This window comes from Rhodnius prolixus, unplaced genomic scaffold (genome assembly GCF_049639745.1).
Source record: "Rhodnius prolixus isolate KJV_2025 unplaced genomic scaffold, Rpr scaffold_4, whole genome shotgun sequence".
NCBI lineage: Eukaryota > Metazoa > Arthropoda > Insecta > Hemiptera > Reduviidae > Rhodnius > Rhodnius prolixus.
Window position 1 is genome coordinate 34012909 of NW_027411614.1, and position 23984 is coordinate 34036892.

At 34.5% G+C, this 23984-nt stretch overlaps 1 protein-coding gene and 1 long non-coding RNA gene across 3 annotated transcripts in view; both read right to left on the bottom strand.

The window, feature by feature from the left end:
• The window catches only part of LOC141456349 (uncharacterized), a 105737-nt gene that overhangs the window by 71255 nt on the left and 10498 nt on the right, over positions 1-23984 (bottom strand). The window lies entirely within an intron of this gene.
• Positions 1460-2831, bottom strand: LOC141455682 (uncharacterized). Its single transcript, XR_012459397.1, has 2 exons — positions 1706-2831; positions 1460-1580 (listed from the first exon to the last, which is right to left on the bottom strand). It is a non-coding gene; the product is annotated as an uncharacterized lncRNA (long non-coding RNA).

Genomic DNA, 23984 nt, shown 5'->3' on the forward strand with positions numbered 1-23984 from the left:
GTCGAAAAATCACCTCAAGGGAACTCACTTTTGGACAGTCGAAAACATTCAAACGGCTGTAACCGACCAGCTGAAGGCTATTCCAGTATCGGAGTTCGAGCACTGCTATGAGGAGTGGAAGAAACGTCTCCAGCGCTGTGTGGCTTCAGAAGGAAGTTATTTTGAAGGTGACAATATAGAATTGTAATTCTTTTTGAATAAAATTTTTTTAAAAAATCAGTCTCATTACTTAATTTACAGACCTCGTGCATGCGGAAAATGGGCAGTAGGTCCTTGGTGGGAATATGGTGTAGCCACTTTTTCAGATATCTTTAGGCCTGTGCCGGTATCCCACATTAATTCAACACATCCAGATGACTCATACAATTACCCGAATACATACAGGCCCTACTAAATATAGTTGAAGTGGACAACTATCTGGATTTTAGCGAACTTCAACAGCACATCCTTACTCACACTGCACATTATTATGCACCCTCCTCACGTACGCGCTAGGAATGCAAAATGATACTACTAGTGCAATAGAAACCCTGGAAAAAGAAATAAAGATACTTCAAAACATAAAACAAAATAATACCAGATCTTTTATTGTAAATAAAAAAAAATCGTCTTTTTACTGAATATTTTCAGTTTTAGTTCCAGCTTTACATCCACCATTTTACCATTATCTCTGTCGTTAGCAAATTAGCTGCACGCCCAGATTTCCATGTAAGTCCTTTAATTTAAAAATATCCTTCCAGGAATTTTTTTTATTCTGGTTCTGGGAGAACTGGAAAGTTAAAATGTTCGACACTAACATTGGAGATAGTAACTCTAAAAGCTGGTCAGAATTCTGGTGATTTAGTTAGCTGTGAATCACTTTTCAGATATGTGATTTCGTCTTGTCTTTTTTTATCTGGTTCTCGACAACTGTAGTCTTTTTTTTGCAAAAAAAAAAATAGTTTGGATGTTACTATTAGATATAAATTTAATTTTTTTTTTTTTAATTTGTCATAAAATTTCAGCGGCGAGGTCACTGCCATTTTAAACTTCTAGGATGATGATTCGAAGTATAAACCGACGATTAATGGTGCACAAGAGTGTTGGAATGAGAATGTTCAGGCTGCTTGACTTTCAAACGGAATTTCTAGGTATAAGTGAATGGTTAGATTTATAATATGAAATGGATCGTTTAAAACTGTGCGGAGAGGATTTTAGAATCAAAGGACTGAATTCGTTCAGTTTTGTTGAGCCCTGTACGATGTCCAGGTTAGATTTTAATGTTCATTGTATTAGTTGCATTGATCGTGATTAAGTAGGAGATTAGATATTTTCGGCGAGTAGTCAGTAGCGTCTGTTAACTGTGGGATCGTTTAAGTCAACTAACAATAACAGCCACCTCCTACTTAGCAGAATTAATTAAGACTATTTTAAGTAAATGATTTATGTAACTCAGAAGAAGATAATTAGCATCGAAAAATACAATTTAATTTCTATATTTCTCAATAAAAAACTCTGTGAGGTAGTTAATCCATTGTTCAGCCATTTCTTTTTAAAGAAAAATGTACCGATTTTCTGAATATCGTGCGAATGAAACTGACCTGAAAAATAATCTGTACTATAATTTTGTAAGATAAAATCCAATAATGTTGTTAGAAAATAGAACAGTTATTTATAGAAATTATTACTGTAGAATCAATTCATTATCAGTGATTAATATAATTACATTATGTAACGTTTTATAGTTATGGATGGCGTGATTATAGTGCAATTGTGTTCAACATTACATTCACCTTCCAATAGAGCAATAGACCTTAAATGTTGTCCTTAAAATTCTGTGCTCAAAAAATATCATAATGTTGAAAAGAGTGAATAGAATTGAAATTAAAATACGTGATTTATACACAATAGCTTCATATATAAATTAGCTGTATTCAATGTGAAACGTTACGATATTTTTCAGTTATCATTTTTTTTTTTTTTTTGAATTGCTACATTTGTTGCCATGATACGAGTTACTAAATGCAACTGTTGCCATATAAATTAATTGTTCTTGGGCGGATATCCTTACACAAAAAAGTAACTGCCTATTTTTCTATGCGGTGCTCCCCAATTACCAAATTAGAATTCGACGGGAGTGGATGCCCATTACTTTACTAATAACAGTTCTCTATTAAATTAAAAGTAGTTACGAACTGAATCCGTATTGACGGACTTCTACTTTCAAGTCCTCGCTTCTCATCAATTGTCTAATGAGCAGTTCAACTGATCATGGTCTCTTATTGTAATAAATAACAACAATAATCTGATGCAATTTTTTTATTTATAGCCACTACGGATGAATTTAATCATCCATGAGTTAAAAATCGTTTCAGATTCCACTATCTAAAGGCTTTTCACAACGACTTCAACATCCCCTTCGTACCCAAACTTGCCAAGAAAATTCCATAATGCTCCAACCATCTAGTACAGTCTCTCGCCACCTCTGACGTTCCTAACAATACTTGCCGACTGAATCGCCAGTGGCCCCGCGACTTCCTTGAGGTCTGAAGACCTAAAAATCATTATATCCTGTAGAGAATGCTACCACTGGCCAGTTTCTTTCCTCCTGTCTTTCACGCACCCATTTATCCTTCATCCTCCCTATTTACTTATTGTATATTATATTATACAGATTGTAAATAACGAAATAAATTAGAAAAAAAAAAATCTAAAGAGATAATAATAATAATAATAATAATTATAATAATAATAATAATGAATCCAGCTGCTGGCCCTTAGATTTTCTCTTCCTAGGAGCTTTTTACAGCTCTCTGTCCGGTGATAGACAGTGTTGTACGTATGTAACGAGAGAACACCGTTCGGAGGCCGGCAGTACACTGAAAAAAACTCCGGGCGTCAATAACCTGAGATGTTGACGCGCCTTAAATCATTTTAAAAAAAAGTAATAATAATAATACAATTTATATCTTTTTTCTGCAACCATGTAGGAATGTTCTCATTATTCAATTAAAATCAGCTGTGTAATGCCCAACTTTACCTCACTAGTGGGGAAAAATTCCCATTACGTAGTGTCACTTTCCTCACTAGTGAGTGAAAAAACTTTATTGTGCTTCCTTGATATAAGAAGTTTTGTTATTAAATATTTTCTGTAAAACTTTAATAAGCTTATTTAAATTTATTTTATCTAAATAATTAAAAAAACGAATATTAAAAAAATAAAATAAAAATTGAAAGGAATATAGAAATAAAAATAATATTTTAATAAATAATTAGATATTTTTAATTATAACAGTTAAAAAAGTTATAGTGTTACCTTATAGAAATTTAAAATGGATTCTAGTGATTCCTGTTTAGTTTTTTTTTTAGTTAATAACCCTAATGGTTGCAGACAAAATATAATATTTAACTCGAGTGTAAAGTATTTTCCTCATACTCGGCAATTTGCACTTGCACTCGCCTCGCGTATAATTTTTTTACAACTTTATTTATATATAAGTTCAATTCTGCGTGGTAAGCAGTCAGCGCTAACAGTACTAACTATTAATTAAGCTTAAAAAATGGAATGACCCCTTGAAAGCACATGCCTTGCGTCACGAAAAGATAGCGTAATGTGAAGGCTGGAATATTACAATAACATTATCAGTTATTCGTGCTTATAAAATTTTTTATGAGTTAAACTTAATGAGTCATCATTGTTATCACTAAACACCACCCTCTCAAATTTATTACCGCTAAATTTAAAAATAAATTTGGTGTTAGCTTTCTCCTCTCCACATTTCTTGGTACTTTTTTGTGCGTTTATTGCGCTACAATCAGCGCGTTAGCGCTATAAGTAACAATGATACAATAAAATAATAAATGATAAGGTAACGAGTGGAGAAGTTACCCCAGTGGTAACACTCCAAAACATTATATGGTTAGTCACTCTCATCACTAGAGAGGAGATCACGAGGCCACTGTCTTTTAAGGCGTCTTGTCGGGTTGTCAGCAAGAGTTCTTGAAGAAAGATTTTAAGCTAGAGGATTTATATGAGATTGCAGGCTAAAGTGGAGTTTTCTGAAACGTGTTTTAGCAATTTGTGAGATAAAAGAAATGTTAAGGTCAGTGTGTATAGTCGGGTTGTAGACATAAAATGGAGCGTTTACGATAGTTTGAAGTATTTTAGATTGAAGAGACTGAACCCTTTGGAGATTGGAGCGTTTCCTACAGCTCTATTCCATAAGCCCAGATGGGTTTCAAAATAGAAGTATATATCAGTCTTTTGTTGTCCAGAGAGAGTTTTGATCTATCGTCTAAGAGTCTTTTAAGTAGCCGATAGCGTCTGTTTAGTTCTGTTCTTTTAAGTCTAGTGTGGGGATTCCAAGAAAGTCTTCGATCTAAGTAAAGCTTAAGGTAGCGGGCAACGTTCACTACTGGTAGAGGTGTTAGGTTATGGAAGACTGGAGGAAGAGTAATGCGACGAAGAGTGAAGAATGAGGTTTTGAGACTTAGTTTTATTAAGCTTAATAGCCCATCTCTGGAACCATTGTTCTAGTGAGGAGAGATGAGATTGCAGATTTCTGTGATCTATTACAGGATCATGATTAGGTAGACAGTAAGACGGTGTCGTCTGCGTATGTGAGAAGTGTGGTGTTAGGATCAGTTGGTATGTCTGAAGTGTAAATGGAGTAGAGAATAGGACCCAGAATGCTGCCCTGTGGAACTCCAACGTCGATTGGTTTTAGGGAGAAAGAAGATCCTATTTGCACTCGGAAGTATCTGATTAAATAAAACGTAGCAGGTAAAATATTCTTAAGCTTCCACAAGAGGGTAGTGTGCCATTTATTGCTTCTAAATTATAAATTCATTCAAATACCAAATTTTAAAATATTTCTTATTAACATCGATCTGCGGTGCACAAAGTTTTGCCCTTAGCTTATATTTCCCGGGCCCAATAAAGTCCAAACACAAGAGTAAAATCAGACTATTCGTCGCTCTCCTTTTTTAAACTTTCCTTTCCACTTCTTTTATTTATATTATATTTTCCAACAGTAATATAAAAGTTGTAATAAAGCTTGTGAAACTAATGGCTGACTATATCTTAATAATGTCCATTACCGCAGTCAATTATTACCAGTTGGTTTTCCTCATCAGAGGGTCAATTCCCATTTCACCATTTCTTGGATTCGTCCGTTATCACAATGTTCGATATTCAACAATACTTTTACGAGAGTCTTGTTATCTTGTGTTGATAATGTTAGAGAGCAAGAAGATTCTATATAGGGCCATATTGGGGGCAGATAAGAGACAATTCTCTTCCCAAATGACAGCATCCAACTTGGCAGTACTGCTTGCGTTCTCTCCTTGCAGAACACATTAACTCTCCTACTGCATTACTCCCCACACCCATTGCTTCCTCCTCACAATCTATTGCCAGTTTCAAGACCTTCAATTTCATATCTAGTTGAATGGCTTTTAAGGTGCACGTTCATTTTACGTTTTCATTGTTAAAAAATATATATTACTGGTCTTGAACTGTGCAGTTTCCATGCAGCCTTTTAAACCGTACAATTTCAGTCCAAGGATAGTCTTTACTCACCTTCACATAGCCTATATATTCAATATAACTTTGAAAAAATGATGGTCGACCTTTCTTTTTTTTTAATAAAACTATTTGAACATCCAACAAACAAATCCTTTGAAATAATGTGGAGAATATAATTATAGTCTTAATAAAAAGAACTTTTGTCATTGACACTTACAAAATAATGCTAACTAAAAATAATGTTTCAACATCACATAAAATTAAGACTACAAAGGAAGCAAACCAAAGAAAAGTTAGAAGCTACATTTAACAAAAGAGGCTAAAATTAAATTATAGAATGTGGTATTTTGCGTAATTTGGTTCTCCTTTCTTATTTCTAAAACATTCTATTTTCTTGACATTATTCCAATTGGTATTGATCTTAATTAAAGAAATGTATCTTCTTTTATTAGGTATCTTTCAAGTCTGTAATATAAATTCAATGCTTTTTCAACTAGAGTATTAATTCCTACGAAACCAATTCTTTCCTCTTTTTGAATCAGCAATAGTGGAGAATTAGTATTATCCTTAATATGGAAGTTTTATTAAACATACAAAGATAGAACAACTTATTCACTGAATGTTCTGCCTTAAGATTTCGATCATCTATCTTTAGCACTAGCGCTGGAGATAAAAACAAAAAATGATTTAACTTTATGGCGTACAGTAGATTATTTAACTCCTCAGTGATATCTCTAGGTTAAGTAACTCTTCAAAATTGTCATTCAAATATTAAATTTTTCATGGAGATAATTGATATTTCAGAAAATTTGTAATCATTCACTAAAACTTTGGTTTAGTAGCTCCAAGATTTCTTTCTTTTTTTTACGGCTTACTATTGGGTGATAAACTCTGTCATCGTATAAAAAGTACACAGTCTGGAAGCCAAATAGTACTGTGAAGTTCCAATCACCAATGATATCAAATATTCACGTACATTTTAAAGTATTTTTAATGTAATGGCAGCAAGCAGTAGATACAGAATTTTAATAAAAACTATAATAAACATGGCGAATTCAGTGCAAGCGGAAATAGGAGCCACAGCTGTGGAAAAGATAGTTCAACAGGACGGCTTGTTCATGACCCGTTCATTCTCCATGTCCGTCATTCTACCTCAAGCGTTCACGCAACGACCATCTTCAAATCTAATTGTTTAACGTTTCTGTTCAATTAGGTGCAAGATTGGTTAACCGTATTTCGTAAATCTTAAACTAAATGCTTGCCATTTATCGGTACTTCTATGTTTTACTTATTCATTCCTTTTCTAACGTCTTACTAACTCTTTAGAATACATTTCGAATATTTGTCAAATTTCCTGTGTTTTCAAGGAATAAAAACAAAGAATATTTTGATAAAATAAAAATATCTCACTTCTTTTAAATAAACAACCATTATTTGATGAGCGTAAAAGATAATAATATGCACATAAATTTGTATCAAATGATTACAGAGTACTAGAGATATTTCCGTCTGATTACCTAATAAACAGTAACCATGGAGATATCATGGTACATATTACGTCATCCCAACGAGAAGAGAATTTTCCACATCTAGATAAACATATTCAACTGCCTAGAGTTTTTCACTAATTTGAATTTTTTCTTGGATTTGTAAAGTGAGGTTCTTCTGTAGCTTGACGCCATTTTATTTATGTTTAAGTGCATTTCGAACTTATCGAATGAGTAATTTGAAATAAATCTTTAACCCTTATTTGTACAAAAACATAATAATCTCAAAAACCGAGATCGTCGGCACCCACAGCCTATCTCAGTGCCGTCGGACAGTGTTCTCCAGTCTGTCACCTAAACAGTGAACAGTTCTGGGAAAAGAAATATCTAAGAGAAGGCAGCTGGATCTGGCACCAATAACTCTGCGTGGGAATCGTGTTGTTCTAACCACTGCTTTAATTCCTTCCCTATTAACTACTATTATTGTAATAACTGTTATTATTAACAGGCTTGGTGTTACCTCCGTGAGCAGGATTACTCACAGATTTACTAACAATTAGCTAATTGGATAAATATTAAGATTAATTATAATAATAAGTTCGCGAAGGAAAGGGATTAGCTATGAGGTTAGCATACTGGACTCCCACGCGGAGGTCCCGGGTTCGAATCCAGCAGCTGACCCTTAGATTTTATCTTCCTAGGAGCTTCTTACAGCTCACTGTCCGGTGATGGACAGTGTTGTCTGTAACGAGAGAACACTGTCCGGAGGCCGGCAGTGCACTGGAAAAAGCTCCGGGCGCTAATAACCTCAGCTGTTGATGCGCCAAAAAAAAAAAAAAATAAGTTCGCAAAAAATATTTTTTGTAAGACACTTTAAAGTTGCAACTAAAAAAAAAAATATGCAGCAGAACTAAACTATGAGATGATGTTCCAGGAAAATAATGGCGTTACTCATTTAATAAAGAACAAAAATTGTGATTGTAGTTGGAAAAAGAAAATGGTTCGCTTAGCCCATCCTCAAATTGATTGTTTGGCTATCCAATAACTAGATGTAGTCTTAGTTAGGAAAGAGTAGCGCCGGTGACGAAGTGTGGATTTGAATAACAACTTCTCTGTCAACCGCAACGTCAACTCTGCTCTCGTTTTAGAGCATAACTGTAGATTAACTAGCGAGCGTCTCATTACAACTATATCTTACGCAATAATGTCGTTACACTCTACAACTTTACAACGAGAGCATCCGATAATGATTCCGTTAAAACATGAAAGTAAACTGTCAATTAAAAGCAAAGGTCAGCTTCACAGTTATTTATATAAGTATTGATAAATTTATTTCGCATGTTCTCCTCAATTATTAGCTGCATGATTTTATTTTTTTATGCAAATATCTTATCTATTAATAGCTCTCTTAACTGCAACGGTAATGGTTCCAAAAACACCTTTATAATGGATGTGAAATTAGCCTTTTTTAATTGAGAGATGACGCGATACTTAATTAGAACAATTTGAAAGCTAAAGATGTAGTAAAGAAAGGAGTATTGCGGTAAATCCTATACGAGGGTCGTTTGAAAAGTCCGTGCAAAAATAAAAACTACTTAATTTTTTGGGGTAAACCTTTTTTATTTTTCAACATAGTCTCCTTTTAGGCTTATACACTTCGTCCAACGCTGCTCTAGTTTGTTGATCCCTTCCGAATAATAGGATTTGTCCAAGTCTGAAAAATAGCCATTCGTTTCTGCAATCACCTCCTCGTTTGAATAAAATCTTTTTCCCGCCAGCCATTTCTTCATGTTGGGGAACAAATAGTAGTCCGAGGGAGCCAAGTCTGGAGAATAGGGGGGATGTGAAACGAGTTGGAACCCTATTTCCATTAATTTTGCGACCACAACTGCTGAGGTGTGAGCTGGTGCGTTGTCGTGATGGAAAAGGACTTTTTTGTGGGCCAATCGTGGGCGTTTTTCTTGCAGCTCGGTTTTCAAACGGTCCAATAACGATGAATAATATGCACCTGTAATAGTTTTACCCTTTTCCAGATAGTCGATGAGGATTATTCCTTGTGAATCCCAAAAGACAGTCGCCATAATCTTTCCGGCCGAAGGAACGGTCTTCGCCTTTTTTGGCGCAGATTCCCCCTTGGTAACCCATTGTTTAGATTGTTCTTTGGTCTCAGGAGTGTAGTGATGTATCCATGTTTCATGCACAGTGACGAAACGACGCTTAAAGTCCTGCGGATTCTTCTGGAACAGCTGCAAACCGTCCTTGCAACACTTCACACGATTTCGTTTTTGGTCAAGCGTGAGAAAATCACTCGACTTCCTCGATTCAAACGAATGCCAAACACAAAGAAATAGACCGATCTGGCTGAAACTTGGTGTGTGTTCTTCCAATAGATGCTACTAACTAAACATAACCTCGATACGCGCCAGTGGTGCTATCTCTCTGACTTTGCACGGACTTTTCAAACGACCCTCGTATAGAAGAAGAACGCCTACCGAAAGGCAAAAGCCATCTTCAGTCCTCAGTCTGTTATTTATGGCTCTAAGGCCAGGACCTTCTTCATAAAGAAAGTACAGCTCTAAAGAGAAAGAAGAGACAATTCATGCTAACTTCGTGAAGAATGAAAATCTAAAAGATTTGCGAGAAGAATGCAGCTTAATCTGGAGGATTTTTAGCTGACAATTTTTAAGTAGAAACTATTTCAATAATTCAAATATTTGTATTAGAAGATGAAGAAGATAAACATTTATTTAATATTCAAAAGTACATACATATATACATTGGAGTGCTGGTATAACTACGATACTATAACCTCCAGCAGACGTAGTTTCAGAAATTGTACAAACAAATAATATTATATACTAAGGGAAAAACAATGAAAAACCCCCAGCTTATAAGAAAAGATTTCAATTCAGGGAGTCCTTAACTCTCCTGTGCCTGTGCACCGTGTCCACACTATAGTCCCCTATTCGCCTGCAGAAGTGGTTGTAACTTGATTCACACTTACTGAAGAAACCAGTAGCGAGGTACTTGGTGTAGTGTTCTACATAGTCCATGTTGGTGTGTCTGTAATAAGGGTGTAGCGGGGGTAAGTTGTGACAAGCCTGAGGAATTTATTTTGCATGATCTGCAACAAGGCGATATTGGATCGACACGTCAGACCCCAGGAGGGACAAGCATAAGGTAACATAGGCCTAACCACAACCTTGTACAGGAGGAGTTTGTTCTCTGGGGACAGTTAGGAGTCCCTGCAGAACAGAGGGAATAGCACTCGAATGGCTGCCTTGCCTTTATTGACTATCCTTTATGTGGGGGGGGGGGGTAAAGGTCAGCCCACGATCCAGTAATACTCCAAGATACTTGATAGTGGTAGCCCACAACACAATCCGTCTCCTAAAGTGGACATGTCGATAAAATATTTGTATTAAAAGTTAGCTGAGTGTAGAAGATTGAATAAAGGATTCTCAAGACAGAAATGAAAATAGGAAGAGCCCAAGGCTGACTGAGGGATGCTGTGGATGCCTATCAAGAATTGTTGAGTGTTAGAGGAGAAGACTGTGGGTGATAGAGACGTCTAGTTAGTCTAAAGCAGTGGTTCCCAAACTTTTTTGACCCATGGACCCCTTTTTATAGTCAAAACTTGCCCACGGACCCCCAAGTGAAAAAGGTACATAAATGCATAGTATAAAAATTACAAATTTAAAAAAACATTTTGTTGAAGAAGTATTTATTGAAATTATAACTTTTGTTTAAAATAAAATTAATAATTTGGATGAACGTGATGAGATGTTATGAGTGTATTTATATCCGGCTCAATTTTTGTGAGTAGCTACCGCAAATCCCCACGAGTAATCTTCGGTTCAGGTCTGCATGAAGAAACTGTTGACAGTGAGCAAGCAAATCTTCATCTCTATTTTGCAATTTTGAAAGATTTGGAAACTGTGAACATTCTCCTCTTCCCAAGTTTTGTATTTACAGAAAAAGTTTTGCAACAAACGCAGATATTACGCTTTTAGTTTTGATTAAATTTAATTGGTCACCTTGTTAGTTTATAATTTCCATAATAACAAAAATGGATCACAGTTTTATTATTTTATATTGAACTTTGCGCGGACCCCCTGATGTTGTTCAGTCAATTTTAATTTTCCACTGACCCCCTGAATGATACCGGGGACCCCTGGGGGTCCGTAGGGACCACTTTGGGAACCACTGGTCTAAAGGAACCTGTGAGAGCTGTGTTTAATCAATGAGGTCTTAATTAAAAGAGAATAAGAATATAAATTATTACTTTTTTTAAAAATAAATATTAACAATTTAAACATCACAAAACCTCCGCATTGCAAGATGGCATCTGATATTCCTTTCAAGATAATCTGATTCTTTAAGTAAAAATCATGCAACTGATTCAAGTGTTTCCCAAACTCAGATTATCATGATAACTTTGATATAACAGAAGTACAAAGTAAATTCAAACCGTGTTATCCCTAAACTTAGGCAAACACCTGAAATTGGCCAATGATTACAGCTGGAAGAAGGATACAAAGAAAACGAATCTCTGAGGCAAAGTAACATGTTTTTAACAACTTCAAACTTTGTCTAATTAATCAAACAAGCATGATGGGATTATTGTTCCTTCAAAATAAGTCTTTTAAGTCCTTATTAAGCACTTATAAAATTCCGTAAAACTCTTCTGTAGAACTAAACAAACTGTTAATTTGTGATCTTTATAAATACCTATAGTTACAAATTGGGAAATGAATCTGCGCTTTCTTCAGTTATCATCGTGGGATCTAAGCTTCTCGATCTTAATAACGCAACATCCAACAGCCCACAGCAGCCAAACAATACAAGTAGGGCCCGTAGAGTTTGTATCATAGATTAACTGTTTAGATTTAGGTTCCTCAGGCAAACTCTTGTTCACCTTTTCGCAATCATATGCATAACTATAAGGGACTTTTAAACTATGTTTTCTAATCTCTCAATGTTTAATTATCAAACAGCACCTCTACTCTTTCGAACAACTTACAACAATTACGCGCTGAGAATCCTTTGATCTCTGATTCTTGGTCCTTAATTTATCTCCCTGCTCTGCTTATTCCTAGAGTGTGGGTATATGTAAGTGTGAATTTGACCAAAAATCTGGCAATAGTGGGCAAGCTCAGTCTTTGCTCTCCGATCTCCACCACCAACTACGAGTAACTTATCTTCAACTTATATCCTGTAGAACTTTTTTCTAATTATCTTAAAAAGAAGAAATAACGTCAGTATTCATCACGCCAAGCGAAGTAAATCAAACTGAAATTTATTGTTTCAATATTCCAAATCAAACAAAGCTACAGTATCTTCTTGCATAAAAAAGTAAAGTAAAAGTTATTCTCACAAATGCATTACCATTTGGAAAAGCTTAGCCTATTTTTAAAAGAGACCAGGATATTCTCTTGTTAAGTAGTGGACAATGTTTGACAAATTACAGTATGATTATGCAATATTTCTATTAAAAACATTTGTCAGCATGAATCGAAAATTATAAAATTGTTCAGACTGAATTTATGGTTGAATAAACAGCTGTCAATGTTTGACTTGAGGTTTTTGTTTTCTTTTTGCTGAGAATAAAATATATTAAGCCTCTTTCTCATCAATATCATTTTACTATGGTGACAACCCCAATGTTAGTTAACTAGAAATAAGTCGGGTGCTAAAGACAGAGGCGACTAGCAAACATACTTCACTATTTAATTTCTTTCACAAACCATTAAATAAAATCCAACACCAAGACGGGAATCGAACCCAGATCAACAAATACTTCTTTAGCTCCGCAGGCCTCGCCTCTAACCCACTCGGCTATTGTGGCGCCTTAATTATTTCCATTTAATTTATTGATGAACATATTAACTTTCTCCAAAGGCCATATACATGTACTATATTGAAGATACCAGTCCACAGAAATTGAATAGAAAGTAACGTAGCTCAGTTAAACAATGTTCTATGATTTATTTAGTTATTACGGGTACCATTCTAGTGTATTAAAATAGGCTTAGGAATTACCATTTTCAAGATGTGCACATTTTTGCTTTATACTGCTAACAAACATTATTGTAAGCCTTACTGGTTCAACTAAGGAGACGTTCATATTTTATTAGGAACTTTTAATTGTGTCTATTTTCTCACATTATTTATGTAATACTGAAAACACCGGCGTCTTCTACTTTATTTACAGCATTACAAAATTTTGTTGAATAGTAATCAATTTTTTGCAACAATTTCGGGAATAAAATTCAACAACTCTGATTGTTGAAACTAAATTTAAATAATGTAAACTGAAACCTTTATTCATCAGCGTGATGTTTAGTGAACACTGATATCAGAGTAATAATATAGTATTTCTAGAGAGAATATATTATTTTTTTGTTTTATCCCCAGAAAATTAAAAGTAAACATAAGGCAGTCGTGTTTTAATTAAACCTATATTAAAGTCTGGATAAAATTCGTTGGTAATTATTGATTGAATTCATTGTTATAAAAACACGTTGAACGAGATATTAAAAATTGTTGCTTTAAAATAAATATATTCATTTAATATTTAAATGTTTATTTCTTCATATTTCTATTAAGAAATTACCATCGTAAGGATTTTGATTATGTGGGTTAATCGATAATATTCATTCACCCAGAAACAATCGGCCAAAAGGTGAGTAAAATCATTTTTCAGTTTTAACATAGGGTAAAGTCGGGTAAGATAGCCAATCGGGAGAGTTGGCCAACAACCGAAATTTAACCGAAATGTTGTCCGACGGCGCTGCGTGACCTCTCCAGTGATGAACCTTCATATCTGACTACAGTGAGTTCATTTTGGTCTGCGTCAAAGCGTTATTAATTAACTAAGGCTGGAACCATAGTGGAGCGGCGAGCAAAGCGGCGATGATAGCGAAGAACAAAGCGGCGAAATCAAACACAAGTAAACATATGGGACCGCGCATAGAGGCGAGCAAAGCGAAGATAGAGCAACGCTATCTATAGAGAGTGGAGCAAAGCGTTATGACATGTTTGATTTCTTCGCTCTCATCGCGCTCAATTTGTAAAGGTTATTTTTCAAAGGTTATGGATATTGATACATTATTGGTTTAGTTTGTTTAAAGAAACCTCTGTGGGGCCATAGTATTTGTGAAGCTACAATAGTTTTTAATAATTAATAGTCTAAATTAATTAACAATTAATAGTTAATGGAGAATTCAGGTAATTTTTGCTACATTTAATTTGGTTCTCAATCCCTTAATGCTAACTTTCATCTAAATACTAGGCAAAATTAAATTACATTTTCACGTCCTACTACTTCTGATCCTTCTTCTGTAGCGTCGTACTACTCCAGTTTTTCAGATGAACAACATTAATTTACGACAAATCATGGTATAGTGATTTAATAAAATTATTTGTTTTTTTAATTGACTAATTTCTTTTTATCTGCATATATTTTTATTTATTTTGATTTTCTTATCTTAAAGTAACTGCTAGGATTAATGGGGTTACTCAGATTTGTATTTAGTAAATAACCTACATAGTTAATTTTTCTATATTGTGCCTAACTCATGTTATGAGCTGTATTACTCAAAAACAATAAAATTTGATTTTAATTAATGGGGTTACACTGGGCTAGTATATAATCAAATGTTGATAAGACATTCGAAAATACGCATGAAACTTGCCAGGAGGCTCCCGAAGTTGATGGTACAAGTGATGAAATTCACCAAGTTCATTTCTAGACTTATTTATGTCATGTACACTGCAGCTCCTACTACTAAGCTGCTGCAAATACCAAAGTTTCAACGAAGAATTTTCATATAAAAATAGTTCCTCCATCTTGTTTTGTCAAAAGGAGAACGCGACTAAGCTCGTCACTATGTGCATGCGAATCTTTGCTCGCTGCTCGTCGCTCTCTTTGATTTGAAGCAGCTATCATCGCCGCTTTGCTCGCCGCTCCACTATGTTTCCAGCCTAAGAGAATAAAAACGTTATCGTCTCAACAAAAAATTTTATGATAGTTACATACTGCGTGCTGCAGCGAATGTATATGACGAAATTTCTGTGTTGTTTTCTACATATTAGGAAAGTACAGTATGCATTAATGAATCCTAACTTCTAAAACTGTCAAAAAGTACGCGTTGAGTTTCATTTATCATGATGGCCATCTCTTCCTCGCATTCGGGACAGATGGCCATCAAACAGTAGGGATAGATGGCCAATTATTTTTACTTTTTTTCTGTTATAGTTTGGCTCAGTTTCCAATTCACTGCAGAAAAATGCCAACTCACCATAAAAGACAGAACACTAACCGCGCAAATTATACTGAAGAAAATTTGAGATCGTATTAACCGCACACCCAAAACTGTCGTTTCTGCAAGAAAACGAGCCAAGTCTGTTGTTACTTCATTAACTTCTCTCGAGCACTGTTGTGAAAAACAGAGTTGCAAAGAAATCCAAACCAACAAGAAATACCATCCCCAAAGAGACAATTCTGAAAGAAAGGATTGTCCGAAAAAGAAAACGCTCACCTTCCCCAAGTTCTGATGAAGAGGACAAAACAGGAATCGAATTTGAAGAGGAAAGTGATGCCATTTTAGAAATCGATGAAACTGAATGTACAGGATATGAGGGAAAAAAAAGATTGGTTGGAATGCATAAGATGCCGGAAGTGGTTCCACGAAAATTGCTCTTCTTTTGGATGCGCTTGCCAAAATTGTAGTAAAAGCGCATTTAAAAAGAAGCTTAATAAGTAAATATTAAGTAACCATTTATTGTTTTCGGTTATTTTAACGTTTTACATTTCGTTACATTTACGTACATTGGCCAACTCACCCAACCCAGTAGGGATAGATGGCCAATTGCTATTTTTTTTCTTTGTAAGAATAAAAAAATGTTTCCCTTAGCATTTTTTCTGAAATTTTTCCCTTATCTTATGTTTGTGAGCGTATGAGGTTTCCAAAAATAATAATAAAGTAAGCCTAGCCCTTACCAAAAATTTGCAGGCACCCTCCAAATAAAATGGTGGCCATCTCACCCTACTTTACCCTATAGTTTTATAACTTTTATTTGCAAAATTTTCTACGGGAAACCTTCTTTTTGGCCTGAGGAGTTATCAACATAAATTATTATTTTTTACTGACGTTTCGGCAAATTTATTACCTTCTCCAGGGTAATATAATTTTTATTGAGTTATACGATCAACTACATCGTTAACTGTCGCTTAAGTATAATGTATGGCCCACACTGCTAGTATAATTATTTATAGCAAAAGCAAGAAAGTAATAATTATTTTTTCAAAAATTGCCTTTAATACATATTTTCAGTATATTATTTACTTTAGCGTACACATATTTATGAAAAGAATTTGATTTTTTGAATTGTACTTTCTCTATGTTTAAAGACATTATTAACTGGTGTTATAACTAACAAAATTGCTAACTCTAGGTTATTATTATGAAGGCGGTGCCAATTCTATTAATGAAGAAAGTAAGATGCTCTCTCTTTCTTTTACTCATCTCTTCTCTCTCTTGCACACACTGAGAGAGCGATGCGGGTTTTATTAACTCTATTTACTTCCCCATAAAATAGAAAATATACTCTATCAACGTTCTAGATATCCACTTCTAATACAAATTTCTAATTATCTTGTCATTAATAGCTCTGCTGTAAATCTGTAATTGGTCTATTAAAACAAAAAAAAACAGAATTTTAGTGGTTTTAAGTTCATCCTCTAATATTTTCACCATCTCATTTCTACCAGTTTCTTCCACACATTCTGAGTATTGATTTAATCTTTCTATTTTCTGTGACAAACGAGAAAAGGCAGAGAATATATTAGAGAATAAAAAACTTGAAAATGAGGGTAGGACGAAATCTTATTGTTTAGAGAGCGAGAAATAATGTCATTTTATTGAAATAGTTGTACTTAAGTTATTCTTACCGTAATCATAGGTCAAGAAGTCTTTCATACGTGTTACATTAACATGATGTGTTAATTGCTTTTATTTAATTATAAAACAAAATACTGATTCACCCACAACCATTACACTCTTTAAAATCTTCAATTATTATTATTTTTTATTCTTTGCGCGCCACAAATAACATTTTTTGCAGTCAAAGGACCTCCCAAAACGTGTATTTCTGGTGGAAAATTAATATTGAAAACCGTTCACGAATAGATAAAATTGTAAATTTGATCTTAAATATCTCGACAAATATTAGGGATATCGAAACGGGGTCAAAGTTATTTTTCACAATTTTTTTCACAATAATTATCAAAATCAGTGGTCCTTATGGAATCCTAATCAGGTTTTTGCCCGTCACTCCTCCAAAAATAAAGACGTAGCATCCGGGATGGAAAATTTGAAAACTAGACTTAAAAAAACATATAGTTTATTTAATAGGTTTTTCCGGATTTTCGCTTTCCTAAAAAGTTATTAGCGATTGGTGCGTTTTAAATGGATCACCCTGTATATGAATAAGGAATAAAACATGTATATGAATAATGAATTATTTTATTGAGTTTTTTACAAGACATGCATTTTGAAGGAATTCAAAAATTAGATAGTAACAAAAGATGGATTTTGATGGTTTAATGGCTAAAATACGTCATTGAAACAAAATGCTATTTTTAAAATGATCAAAAGTGGTTTTCTTTAACAAATGTAAGTGTTATTGTAAGAGAAAAGAAAAAATCGATTGACATTTATTTATTTAAACGATGCTGAGGATTACCTGAAGGGAGGTCTTAAAATTAACAGGATCCTTAATTTTTCTGACAACTAGTACGCGCTAAAAGCGCTAGCAATAGGACATCACCTCTCGCTTAAGGAATATAAAGAGTTACCTAAAGCAGTTTTCTCAGAAGAAAAAAGGTCGTCCTTGAATAGGTACCTGGTCATACCTGTTGTTGATCATTTTGAACTTCCACTCCTTTAATTGGTTCTGAACATGATTTCGGAATAAATTAGTATAAAACGGCACTTAAACAAAGGCTTTGAAGTGGGCACGGTAAATCCGAGAAGGCCAATCCAGGCATAGTAGACGATTAAAAGGCCCGAGTTTTGTAAAATAAAAAAAAGAGAAATATCAAAGGGAACCCAGAAGTTAGACTGGAACACTTTGTAGAGCAAAAAAAAGTTTAAAAGGATACCGCAATTTACAAGAGCGCAGTACCTACTGGTTCAAGCTGGAGATATACTTATTTATCTATTTATTTATTTATTGTTTTACATCCATGTTCATACAATGAGTACATTATAGATGGAGAGTTGTGTTGTGCCTACCAAACATAAAACTTACTAATTAAATGAAAAGTTATATTAATTAGAAAAATAAAACAGAAATGAATAACTTTTTTCCAAAAGAAATTTAGAATGAAATAAAATATAGAACTCCTATACAAGTAAACAATACAGAGTGACCAGACAGAAATAAACATATTAACATAAATTGAACTTCATAAGAACAGTGATATATGGGGAGGGATTAGCTATGTGGTTAGCGTACTCGATTCCCACGCGGAGGTCCCGGGTTCGAATCCAGCTGCTAACCCTTAGATTTTCTCTTTCTAGGAGCTTCTTACAGCTCACTGTCCGGTGATGGACAGGGTTGTCTGTAACGAGAGAACACTGTCCGGAGGCCGGCAGTGCACTGGAAAAAGCTCCGGGCGCCAATAACCTTAGATGTTGACGCGCCTCAAAATCATAAAAAAAAAAAAAAAAAAAAAACAGTGATATATTGACTTTGGAGTTTGCAGTTGAAATCTAACAATTATTATTTTACTTCTCTGGCTAACTATTTTGAAGCGGCTATGGTTTGTCAAATGCTTCTTCGATTACTAAATCAATAAAAATAAACTAATTTATTGAAAAATAGCCGGAAAATATCCCAAAAAATAAAAAATAAAAATAAAATAGAAATAAATAAGGAACAAAAAGAAAATAGAGTTACGTCTGCAGTATAGATTTTCTTAATTTAAGGCAAGCAGTGATAAAATTGTATACATCGAGTAAATGGCTTTTGTGTTTAATATTTAGAATATTTTCGGCTGTGAGGGGTCGGCATTTTGATAAGTACTTATTTTTAATTGAGGCATAGCCTGGACAGTCAATAAAGATATGTGCAAGGTTCTCATTTTCATAATTACAAACTGAGCATATTTCCTGACTATTTATTTGATAGCGGTCACCTTTAACATACAATACACAAACATTATCAGAGGCCATCCTCACTTGACTAATTATTCTTATAAGCTCAAAAGATACATTCAACTTTACATATGAATTAAAATTTTTATTTCTAATTAAGAGTTTATAAAGGGAACTGTAGGTAGAGTTAATGGTTCTTTCCAGGTCTCTATTGATTAACCTTTGTTTTAGGTCATTAAGTATATTATTTTTAAACTTATTTATGGCGCACATATCTTGTTGATGCCATAACCACCCGTAACCAAGTTCAAAAAAGTATTTTTTTATTTGAGAAACCCAATTATATTTTTGAATATTATTGGTGGAATTATCCATCAGTAATAACTTGTAACAAATTTTCGGTAGTCTGTCACTACGCATATCCAATAGCTTTACTAACCAATTCAGAGCACGTTTAAAAACAAAATATTCTAGCTTAAGTCTATCCGATTCGATTCTGACCATGTAGCCAGCAGTGTTACGTTGCCAAAAAAACAACGATTTAAGCAGTTTTGATTGGACTACCTCTATCTGTTCTGTATACCTGAGAGCCCAAAATTCACTTCCGTATAAAAGTACGTGGAGATATACTTATTCAACAGTTACAATTCGTACGAATAAACCAAGTAAACTATATTCTCCCAACGAACCACCACCGTCTTTCGCTAGAATTGTGGATAAGAAAAAGCGCAATCTACCAGTTCATAAATATTGAAATAAAAAGTGAAAACAAGAAATCAAGAATGACTTTACCGGCCGTTTATGTCGTCCACCTGCATAAAACTGCATTACTCTGTAAAAGTTGTCTTCTTTAGCTGGGGCTTGCAGAAGTACGAGTATTTTCTCCACTAACCATAACCGACTCTAGTTCCTTTGATGTGCTTTTAACGCTATTATATCTCTCATGCTAGATCTCCTTCTGTTTTTAACCGTCTGAGATTCTGCCTTGCCCTTTTAAATAGGGCAAGTTAGGCTATACCAGATATTAAATGGAGATTTCCTATTTATTTAATAAATTTTGTAGTTTATTTTAATTATCATGGAATGAAGTAGTTTGTGGTAAAGTGTACATATAACCTCATTTAAAGCACTATGTTTGAATAAAAAAATTAATTGTTGAAAACATAAAGTTGCCTTAAATTTCCACCCACATATTCGCTTACTTTTAATTTAAAGGCATATTGCCAGAAAGATTTGCGTAAACAAAAAGAAAAAGTCTTCAGTTGCAAAAAAGTAATCAAAAGATAAGAAGATGTGGGCAATATCTAGAGAGAAAAATTGAGTTTTAAGATATTGCATTGTCTTTTATCCTCTCGAACTACACTGATAGACAAAATTATCGCACCACCCTTATTTTTTTTATTATTTCCAATTTGTGCAAATTTTGGACTTTCAATATATTGTTGGCTGAGCAAATAAGCCATTTGTAACTACGGCCATCTGGAGAATTTAGGCCTACTCTCACCTCATCTGTAAAGAGAACTCTCTTCCAGTTGTCTTAAGTCCAATTCACATTTTCACGTGCAAACTGAAGCCTGCTCATTTTGTGAACTGTGGTAAGGAGAGGGCCACGAACAGGATGTCTGGCTCTAAGGTTACTTTCATTAAGTCTTCTTCTAACAGTCCTGCTGGAGATGGAAACATTTCGGACTTGCCTTATGAGACTTTTAATCTCATTTCTCGTTATGCTCCTGTTTCGTAAAGCCAGGTGCCGGATGTACCTATCGTCTCTCTCTCTGCTGTACATCTCTTCTTGAATGACCTCTTGTCTCCCTAAATCGCTTTAGACAAGTGATGTACGTCCAAAACAAAAGCGGAAAATAATTTATTTAATTTTAACTAAACAAAAACTGAGTGGTGCGCTAATTTTGTCCACCAGTATATTTACAATTAAGGCAAAAAATGAAAGTCTTAGGCAATGAAATAATTTACCCACAATGCCTACGATTATGTACTCTCTTCGGCGGCCTTCTTTACAAGTCCTTCTTTACAGTTCGGCCAACCTGATTAAAGATTATCTCCCATATGAGTCTTCTATTACTTCTAATTGCAACACCTTTCCAAATTCTATACTTCCAGTTTTTAGTCTCAAGATTGTTTCACACGCATTTTCTTGTCCGACTACAAGGTCGAATTTTCTCTTACTTTACTAGCCCATCTCCGAATCTAGTTCTCTTTGGTTTTCCTTCTTTTCCTTTGGTTTTCCACATCTTGAAGTAGAGTTTTCGTGTTTCCCTTTTCTTATGGCTCCTTCTGATTTTTCTGTTCTTCATCTTCTCTTTATCCTCTTGTATGATATGATCTACAAATTTTCTCTTGACTTTATTTTAGTCTTGAACAATTTCTTTCCCAATTTTTGTCAACTTGTACAAACTCCGTTTTCTTCTTCTCATTTCTAGATACTTCTTCAACAATATCTCTTTCGTTTTGAGCATTTTCTTTCACATATACGAGGGTCGTTTGAAAAGTCCGTGCAAAATGAGAGAGATAGCACCACTGGCGCGTATCGAGGTTATGTTTAGTTAGTAGCATCTCTTGGAAGAACACACACCAAGTTTCAGCCAGATCGGTCTATTTCTTTGTGTTTGGCATTCGTTTGAATCGAGGAAGTCGAGTGATTTGCAGCTGTTCCAGAAGAATCCGCAGGACTTTAAGCGTCGTTTCGTCACTGTGGATGAAACATGGATACATCACTACACTCCTGAGACCAAAGAACAATCTAAACAATGGGTTACCAAGGGGAAATCTGCGCCAAAAAAGGCGAAGACCGTTCCTTCGGCCGGAAAGATTATGGCGACTGTCTTTTGGGATTCGCAAGGAATAATCCTCATCGACTATCTGGAAAAGGGTAAAACTATTACAGGTGCATATTATTCATCGTTATTGGACCGTTTGAAAACCGAGCTGCAAGAAAAACGCCCACGATTCGCCCACAAAAAAGTCCTTTTCCATCACGACAACGCACCAGCTCACACCTCAGCAGTTGTGGTCGCAAAATTAATGGAAATAGGGTTCCAACTCGTTTCACATCCTCCCTATTCTCCAGACTTGGCTCCCTCGGACTACTATTTGTTCCCCAATATGAAGAAATGGCTGGCGGGAAAAAGATTTTATTCAAACGAGGAGGTGATTGCAGAAACGAATGGCTATTTTTCAGACTTGGACAAATCCTATTATTCGGAAGGGATCAACAAACTAGAGCAGCGTTGGATGAAGTGTATAAGCCTAAAAGGAGACTATGTTGAAAAATAAAAAAGGTTTACCCCCAAAAATTAAGTAGTTTTTATTTTTGCACGGACTTTTCAAACGACCCTCGTACATATTATGCGAATATTTTCTGTTGTTTTATAACTTGCTTTTAAAAAATCTACCTCCTTATTTTTAACTTTGTCTGCTAATCATTACATCTAGCCTTTATATCTGAAAATGTAATTTCTGCTTTCACTTTTTTAATGTTTTTGTTTATTATTATTATTAATTACATCAATTGTTTTCCTTCTGTTTTCTTCACTTTCTTTAAACCGTGAATTACAGATTTCTTTTATAGAACTCTTCCATACTGCCTTCTGTTTCGATAGAACCTTAAATTTCCTTTTTCAGTTTTGTAACCTATTTTTGAAACAAGCTTTCAAATTCTCTATTACAAATACTTCTACAAGAGCTTTCTCTGGGAACTCTAAAGCTTAACTTTTTTTCTCAAACTTAAGGAGAAATTAAACAGAGCCTTCAACGTTGCCTGCCAAGTATGAATTTATAGACATCTGTTCATCCTTACTTTTTATTACATGGAGCACCAAGTTCCTCTACATTATGCCCTCTTAAAAATCTGTAATTTGCTTTTGGCAAGATGTTCAACAGTAGTATCATACTTAGCGAATCAAATAAACAGCATATTTGGCCAATCATTCCTTTGATAAAATAATTCATCTTCCTCTTCCAGAAAAATCAGATTTTCCAAACTGGCATCCCGCTTCATTTAACAAATCAACTGTGAGAGTTTATCGATTCGGATCACTAGCTTTGCCAGAAATAATTGTTTTTTCAGATTTCCTTGACTATTAACGAGATATCTGGCCGGATACTAAGAAATGTTTTTGAATGTTTGGTAGTAAAATGGTGCTGGAAAATTGATCATTCGTCTTTTAAATAATGAATAGTCTTATTATAGATACAAGTTGCATTTTCCGAACTAAATTAGAGATATTCAGAGCTGGAATCTATAGATATGATTTCTTGATGCCTTATCATAGATTACAGCCGAAACATGTCGTATGAGGCGAGCAAAAAGATTTTGGCAAATTTAAATTTATTTAAAGAGAAACTGAAAATAATTGCAGAGGTAAAAATATTGAAGGGATATAGAGCAAAGTATTAACTTTCTAAGGAAAGAAAACTATTCAAGAACCAAGGTAAGTAAAATTAAGGGGTTATAGGCAGTCAGAAATTTGAAAAAATCGATTTTTTTATATTAAAGTATCTCAGGAATGTTGTCCTAAAATTTCAAGTCGATCCGAGCAAAATTGTAAGAGTGAAAGTGTTTACAAGCCCCGACCGTTCGAATTACCATCGCTGAGCACAGAGCTCAACTTGCTACGCGGGAGGCAAGAATCCTACGCAGACAGCAGAAATCGGAAAACTTAGGACATTTTGGAAGACATGGAAGACTTATTTTATGGGCCTGGAATCGATGACACTGTGTAAGTTGAAAAAAAGATTATCCAGGTTTTATTCGCAAACCTTTAACCGCTGAAAACTTTAAACGCGTTTTTCTCCAAAACTACGTTTTCA